This window comes from Diplotaxodon limnothrissa, linkage group LG16, assembly GCF_057381915.1.
Source record: "Diplotaxodon limnothrissa isolate DT_005_m linkage group LG16, D_limnothrissa_male_GT1.1, whole genome shotgun sequence".
Lineage (NCBI taxonomy): Eukaryota > Metazoa > Chordata > Actinopteri > Cichliformes > Cichlidae > Diplotaxodon > Diplotaxodon limnothrissa.
In genome coordinates, this window is record NC_140611.1 from 9,636,938 (window position 1) to 9,645,318 (window position 8,381).

The 8,381-nt window shown below is 41.4% G+C and overlaps 1 pseudogene; it reads left to right on the forward strand.

The window, feature by feature from the left end:
- The first annotated feature begins 4,857 nt into the window (after window positions 1-4,857).
- On the forward strand, window positions 4,858-7,987 carry LOC146615744 (olfactory receptor 13C2-like; annotated as a pseudogene).
- The last annotated feature ends 394 nt before the right edge of the window (window positions 7,988-8,381 follow it).

Here is an 8,381-nt window from a genome sequence, read left to right on the forward strand (position 1 = left end):
AACTCCTGCGAGTCAATCGTACAGTTTGAGCAGGAGCTGAATCGCGCGACTGAAAAAAATCGCACAGTGTCTGCCCAGCATAAGCAAGTGCCACGTTCGTGACAACAGCTGTGTGCAGATCAACAGTGGATCATATATCGAGCGTGGGAGAGAGTATGAAAGCGTGGAAGTACTGACCTTACTTTGAGTTTGATTCCATAAAAAGTGACAAAAACATTAGCGTCCATTAGCATTGTGCGTGGGAAGAAAACTTCTTTCTACTGCGAAAAAAACCCCCCTAAACGTCCAAGCAAGCACCGAGTACGCTACGACGTAATGGGAAACTCACAGGGAAACTCGCGGATTCTTTAACTGACTGCTGCGGCACACCTGCACCAGGATAAACCTCCGCCTACCCCGCTCCTGCTTTACAGGTGAAAATAGAGCAAAAGGACCGCTAGTCTTTGACTTTATTTATTTTCTGTTGTGTTTTACTTGCATCTATTTGAAAGAGTGAGTGTAAAAATTATTTTATGTGCTGGAATGTGCAGAAAATAGGTTTAAATATTAAACAAATTTCTTCCAGTCAGAGAATGTTGCATATAATAAAATTTTTGCTTGATGCATAAAGTTAAAAGATTAAAACTAATAAAACAAGTTTTAAAAAGGGACTTTTCCATTTGATTACATTTTGTGTGATGGATTATGCAGAAAAAGTAGAATTGGGCTGAAAGATCTATCGCTTTATCACCTATTCAGGTTGTAAATCGTGTTTTTAAAAAGTAACTAAGTAATTAATTACTTTTGAAAATAAGTAATCAGTAAAGTAACTGGATTACTTTTTGGGGGAAGTAATCAGTAATTAGTTACTGATTACTTTTTTCAAGTAACTTGACCAACACTGGTACATAAACTGGGACAGAATCTTTTAAAATGAATTTTGGAAGAGCCTGTGATATTTTATTTATAGATAAGGACTTAATTACTTTCCAAAATTTCTGAGGGTTATTGAGGTTTTCTGTAGTAACAGATAAATAATATTCTGACTTAGCCTTCTTGATAAGTGTCGTGCATTTGTTTCTTAATTTCCTGAAATCTAACCAGTCAGTCAGGGAATCGTTTTTCCTACCTTTTGCCCATGCCACATTGCGCTGATGGATGGACTCTGATAATTCCGATGAAAACCAAGGGTTCTCCCGTCCCTTGACCCTAAATTTTCTGGCAGGTGCATGCTTATTTAAAATCTTCATAAAAATTTCTTTAAAATAAGCCCAAGCCAGATGGATGTCTGGTATCAGACTCAAATTTTCTCAATTTACCATGGACAAATCATAATGAAACGCTTGCTCATTAAATATTTTAAAATTTCTTTTACAGATGATACACGGTTTACATTTAGGGATTTTAGTGTTCCTACAGGTAGCAACTACACAATGATCGCTTAAATCATTACAGAACACGCCTAGAGACAGGAACTTATGAGGGACATTTGTTAGAATTAGGTCAATCAAAGTAAATTTGTCAGGACTCTTTATATTTGGCCTTGTAGGTAGGTTGACCAACTGGCTAAGATTAACAGAGTCACAGAAGGATTTAAATTCATCAGAAGCTATATTCAGCCAGTCCCAGTTCAAGTCTCCGGCCAATAGAAGTTCGTTATAATTTAATTTGGACAGAAGATACTTTAGAGATAATAAAGTTTCCTTTACAGCAGATGGAGGCCTATAGCACCCAACAACTGTTATAGAGAGAGACTTTACTATTTTAATATTCAAAGCCAAGAATTCCATTTGTTTAGGAATAGATTCAGATAAAACAATGGATACTTCATATCTTGATTTAACATAAATTGCTACGCCTCCACCTTTCCTAGGCCTATCTGTACAATAAAGATTGTATCCCGTTATGTTGATGTCATCATCTGTAATAGGTTTGGACAACCAAGTTTCGGAGATAATCACAATATCCGCGTTTGTCGATTTCGCCCAAATTCTGACCAAGTCCATCTTGTGTAATAAACTGCGTACGTTTAGATGAACACATTTTAACCCTGGCTGAGATTTAAAATCGGCAGGGGTCTGGACACTTTTCAACTCAGGTCCAGGATTTGGTTGCACATCTCCGGATATAAGTAAAAGTAAAACAATCATCATTAACCTTCGTTTCATATTACATTTAAAAGCATTTTCGTACTTTGCAGATGTTAACGACAAATACTGCTTTTTCTTAAGTGAACATGAAAGATTATACAGAACAAGGGAACCTTGTAATTTGGGTAATACTTCATATCGATTTAAGCTAACAACCAGAGCCAAATGAATCGTTGGTGACTCCAGGTGCACTGCTACAGTTGACCTAGTGCCACTAAAATAAGTTTCACCCATACTCAGCTCATATTTTGCAGTTCTCACCCAAGGAGCACCGCAATGTCCCAAGTCCCAAACCACGAATACACACAATAAAGCTTCGATAAGTGTCCTTGTCTTCATAATGATAGCCCAGGGTCCAAAATGGGGGTGAATACAAAAGGCTCCAACCTATTAGCTCCGAATCCGAGCGGAGGTGGACTAAGCAATCCGGGGATCAGATGGAGGTGCGTCGTAGCAGGCTCCAGCCCGGCCTGTTAGCTGCGTGTCCGGACGGTGTAGCAGTCTCCGGCCTGTTAACTCTGCGTCCAGGCAGTATAGCAGGCTCCGTCCTGTTAGCTCCGAGTCCGGGCGGTGTAGCAGACTCTGGCTTCGTTAGCTTCGAAATACGGACAATGTAGCCGGCTCCGGCCTGCCAGCTCCGAGTCCGGGGAATGCAGCGGGCTCCGGCCTGATTAGCTCCGAGTCTGGGGGACGCAACAGGCCCCGGCCTGCTAGCTCCAAGTCCGAGCGGGGGAGGACAAGGAGGACAGGGCAGGGCCCAGCCTGCCCTCCCGGGAATCTAGTAGACGCAGTAGGCACCGGCAGGCTCCGGCCCGTCAATCCAAAGTCCAGGTGGAGGCGGACATGGTAGACTCAGGTTTGCCTACCCAGAGTCAGTATTTAGACCGGCCCGCTTTGTCCAAAGCCCTATTTCAGTCCAGAGGGAGACGCTACGCCGAGAGTTTACGTGTCGCCATCTTGGGTTTTTCTACTCTGGATTTATGTTTTTTGTCTGATTTTTGATTTTATCTTAATATAGTATGTTAAAATAAAAAATAAAGTCAATTCAAACATGTGAGGTTGTAAAGAATGATACCAAACAAGGCAAGGTAAATAGTTTTTTCAAGGCGAAATGTAGAGGTAAAACCAAAAGTAGTCAATAATGGCCAATTATACCTCAGTTACTAACTCCATCCATCCATTCGCTTATGCTTATCCTTTTCAGGGTCGCGGGGGGCGCTGGAGCCTATCCCAGCTGTCATAGGGCGAGAGGCGGGGTACACCCTGGAGAGGTCGCCAGTCTGTCGCACGGCTAACACACAGAGACAGACAACCATTCGCACTCACATTCACTCCCGCATTCACACCTATGGGCAATTTGGATTAATCAATTACCCTAACCCCACAAACTGCTGTGGTTAGCACTGTGGCCTCACAGCAAGATGGTTCTGAGTTCAATTCCACCATCAGGCGGGGTCTTTCTGTGTGGAGTTTGCATGTTCTCCCCGTGTTTGCGTGGGTTCCCTCCGGGTACTCCGGCTTTCTCCCACAGTCCCAAGACATGCAGTTACTAACTCAATTACTTTATTCAAGAAGTAACTAGTTACTATAACTAGTTGTTTTTTCAAAGTAACTTGCCCAACACTACCCCTATGTCACTTCAGGTATTAGTGACACCCTAATGCTCCGAATGTCTTGAAGGCTCTAATTAATGATGTATTAAGAGACTTAAAAATTTATATTTTTTTTATCAATATTTTGCTTACCTGCATGACATATTTTTTTCAAGTTCCCTGAATAGCATGTCATCCATGTCTGCAGTATCCTGCAATAGCTTCTGGAGAACAGGTTGGGTTTAAAGGCTGAAAAATGTGAATTACATTCTTCCTCTGTCACTTTCTCGGACTGGCAAAGACGGCAAGTGAAGACTGATCCAGTGAATGTGCGGGTTATGACCCAGTGGCCTACTCCCAGCCTAGTCGACAACTGTTGCAGTACATCCTTGGCTTCCTTAGTTTCTACTATAGGTTCATTTACAACTATAGCCAGGTAACTGCACCCTTTACACCACTCACTTCCAGTAGAGTCCCCTTTGTCTGGTCCGCAGAAGCACCAGTAGCCTTTAGCAAGCCTAAGGAGCACCTGACACTAAACTACAATTTGAATTTAATTTATTTAAATTCAGTTTCTGATGACACAAAGTTCTGCCCATAGTTAGTATCTTGCCCAAGGATATTTGACATGCAGACTGGAGAAGCCAGAGCAGAGATAAGCCTGAGATAAGCTCAGGTTTATCTCTGTTTGAGGCTTCTGTAATATCACCCATCAATTTTGATTGGCGATGAGGCCTTGCTCAAGGGCACTGAACAGAATACACCCCGGTCAGATAAAGAAATCAGATCTTATGAAATCAACTCTGTGATTAGCGCTTCAGCACTTAAGTTACCTGCCACTCTTTGCATCCATCCTAAATTCCATTTCTCAAGTTAAACCAGTTCAATCTAGTCCATTGTGTAAGATTTCATATCTCAGCTAAAAAAAATTTGTGTTGAAGTTGTGCAGTGCTAAGCAAAAGAGAATGAAAAGGGTGAGATGAACCTCCAGTGTTCAGCTCCTTGAGGCTTAATTTGTCTGATAAAAACCTTCCACAGACTGTAACTGCTCACTGTTTGCATGATGGTGCATTTTTCAATATTTTCCATTTATTCACCTTGCGCAATTTGTTTAATGAAACATTTTGTAGTTTTTTAAAACATTAATGGATGAAGAATTAAATGTTACCTATATAGGTTTTGATAGACATGTGGAAATTAATACAGATATTTTTTTTTTTTATTATGTTCACATTATATATTCTAATAACTTGCAGTAACTCTATTATTATATACCTCATTTTGATCCACAAAAATCTCCACAAACCTATGTACACTTTTATTGCAGCATTGCTACTGAACGTTGTTATTTACGCCACAACTATTTACCCAAAACTCCTGATTGACTTTTTATCTAAAAAACAAATCATATCATATTCAGCATGTCTCTTTCAGTTTTCCATAATTTATTCTCTGGGTTCTTCAGAGTTTGTTCTCTTGGCAGCCATTGCCTATGACAGATATATGGCTATATGCAAACCTCTACAATATCCAACCATCATGAGAAAAAGCACTGTGAGTATTTTCCTGGTCATAGCTTGGCTTGTACCTGTATTTGTCACGGTTCGGCATGGCAAACCGTGGGGGGTGTGGGGAAGGAGGACCCAGGCGCGGTGCTCTATGTACAAGCAGTGCGTTTATTTACAGTGGTGGAACAAAACAACAATAAATCCCCGTGCTTTCCCTGACTCCAGTGTCGTGTCTCTCCGTGAATAGTTCGTGCCTCAGTGCTCTCCGCTCCCGTGTCTCAGCACTCCTCGTGCTGGCTGCCGTCTGGCGCTCCACACTTCTCCTGGGGACACAATAGACGCAGCTGTCAGGACACATACAGTGGGGCAAAAAAGTATTTAGTCAGCCACCGATTGTGCAAGTTCCCCCACTTAAAATGATGACAGAGGTCAGTAATTTGCACCAGAGGTACACTTCAACTGTGAGAGACAGAATGTGAAAAAAAAATCCATGAATCCACATGGTAGGATTTGTAAAGAATTTATTCGTAAATCAGGGTGGAAAATAAGTATTTGGTCAATAACAAAAATACAACTCAATACTTTGTAACATAACCTTTGTTGGCAATAACAGAGGTCAAACGTTTACTATAGGTCTTTACCAGGTTTGCACACACAGTAGCTGGTATTTTGGCCCATTCCTCCATGCAGATCTTCTCGAGAGCAGTGATGTTATGGGGCTGTCGCCGAGCAACACGGACTTTCAACTCCCGCCACAGATTTTCTATGGGGTTGAGGTCTGGAGACTGGCTAGGCCACTCCAGGACCTTCAAATGCTTCTTACGGAGCCACTCCTTTGTTGCCCGGGCGGTGTGTTTTGGATCATTGTCATGTTGGAAGACCCAGCCTCGTTTCATCTTCAAAGTTCTCACTGATGGAAGGAGGTTTTGGCTCAAAATCTCACGATACATGGCCCCATTCATTCTGTCCTTAGCAAGGATCAGTCGTCCTGTCCCCTTGGCAGAAAAACAGCCCCATAACATGATGTTTCCACCCCCATGCTTCACAGTAGGTATGGTGTTCTTGGGATGCAACTCAGTATTCTTCTTCCTCCAAACACGACGAGTTGAGTTTATACCAAAAAGTTCTACTTTGGTTTCATCTGACCACATGACATTCTCCCAATCCTCTGCTGTATCATCCATGTGCTCTCTGGCAAACTTCAGACGGGCCTGGACATGCACTGGCTTCAGCAGCGGAACACGTCTGGCACTGCGGGATTTGATTCCCTGCCGTTGTAGTGTGTTACTGATGGTGACCTTTGTTACTTTGGTCCCAGCTCTCTGCAGGTCATTCACCAGGTCCCCCCGTGTGGTTCTGGGATCTTTGCTCACCGTTCTCATGATCATTTTGACCCCATGGGATGAGATCTTGTGTGGAGCCCCAGATCGAGGGAGATTATCAGTGGTCTTGTATGTCTTCCATTTTCTGATGATTGCTCCCACAGTTGATTTTTTCACACCAAGCTGCTTGCCTATTGTAGATTCACTCTTCCCAGTCTGGTGCAGGTCTACAATACTTTTCCTGGTGTCCTTCGAAAGCTCTTTGGTCTTGGCCATGGCGGAGTTTGGAGTCTGACTGTTTGAGGCTGTGGACAGGTGTCTTTTATACAGATGATGAGTTCAAACATGTGCCATTCATACAGGTAACGAGTGGGGGACAGAAAAGCTTCTTACAGAAGACGTTACAGGTCTGTGAGAGCCAGAGATTTTCCTTGTTTGAGGTGACCAAATACTTATTTTCCACCCTGATTTACGAATAAATTCTTTACAAATCCTACCATGTGAATTCATGGATTTTTTTTTCACATTCTGTCTCTCACAGTTGAAGTGTACCTCTGGTGCAAATTACTGACCTCTGTCATCATTTTAAGTGGGGGAACTTGCACAATCGGTGGCTGACTAAATACTTTTTTGCCCCACTGTATAACCGCGGGCATACACACACTAACCTAGCTCAACAGGATGACTAACATGAAGTCTCACGGAATGATCCCGCGTCGGTGGGAGCTCCAAGACTCTCCTAAGTAGCTCCCCCGACGAGGCCTGATCAGCAGCAGGTGTGTGGCTTCAGGTGTGGCCAGACCGTCAGCAGGGCCACACCCACCAGGCCTGAAGGCGCCCGCCGAAACACATATACACACACGCAAACAGGGAGAAAGACAGCAACACCAAATATACATACAATAATAATAATATAATACATAACTGCTCAGGGATCCTGGGTCGCTCAGACCCAGGACCCTGACAGTATTGCAGTCCAAGCAATAGGAATGGCTAAAAGTAAACTGTGTTCCTTTCATTTAAAATCAATATTTTGTAACAATGCAATTTACACTCTTCAGTGTGTAAGATCAAGGTTAGTTACTGTATTTGGTATAATTTGTTATTTTGATTTTGTGATACTTCCTCTTCTTTTTATAGTTTTCACATACACAAAAATCTTTATGGTCTCTTAAAACAGTCGTAAAGTAATCAAGAAAAAAGCTGCAGAGACCTGTTTACCCCACATACTGGTTTTAGTGAGCTTTTCCTGTTTAGGTGTCTATGATGTAACCATATCTCGAGTGGAATCAGATTTCCCTAAAACTGCACGCTTTATAGTGTCATTACAGCTAGCTTTGTATCAACCTTTATTTAATCCATTAATATACGGGCTTAAAATGAAGGAAATTTCTAAACATCTAAAAAGGTTGTTTTGTCCAACAAAAATTATTTGATGCGTCAATAAATTCCTCATTTCAGAAAATGTACTTATTAAATATTATAAACTCATGAAATTGATTTGGTCCACATATTTTACACCTTTTTTTGAATAAATTAATCAGTGAATTTAAAATGTTTTTACTGTTTATGATTGCTCAGGGTGCATGTCTATTGTAACATAAATGTTATAGTTTAAATGTTATAGTTACAGTTAAAATACTGGTTTTTAGACTGCTGCACAGCACAAGAACTCAAGAGTAAAACATTTACAAATTCCAGCAAAATGAATTAAACTAATGCTGACATATACTATGTTCAGAGAGTTTTCTTCATCCGTTAATTTTATACAGTGTTAATTTTTACTTTTCTTTAAATAAATTTGCAAAATGTATAACATTTACAGCTGTA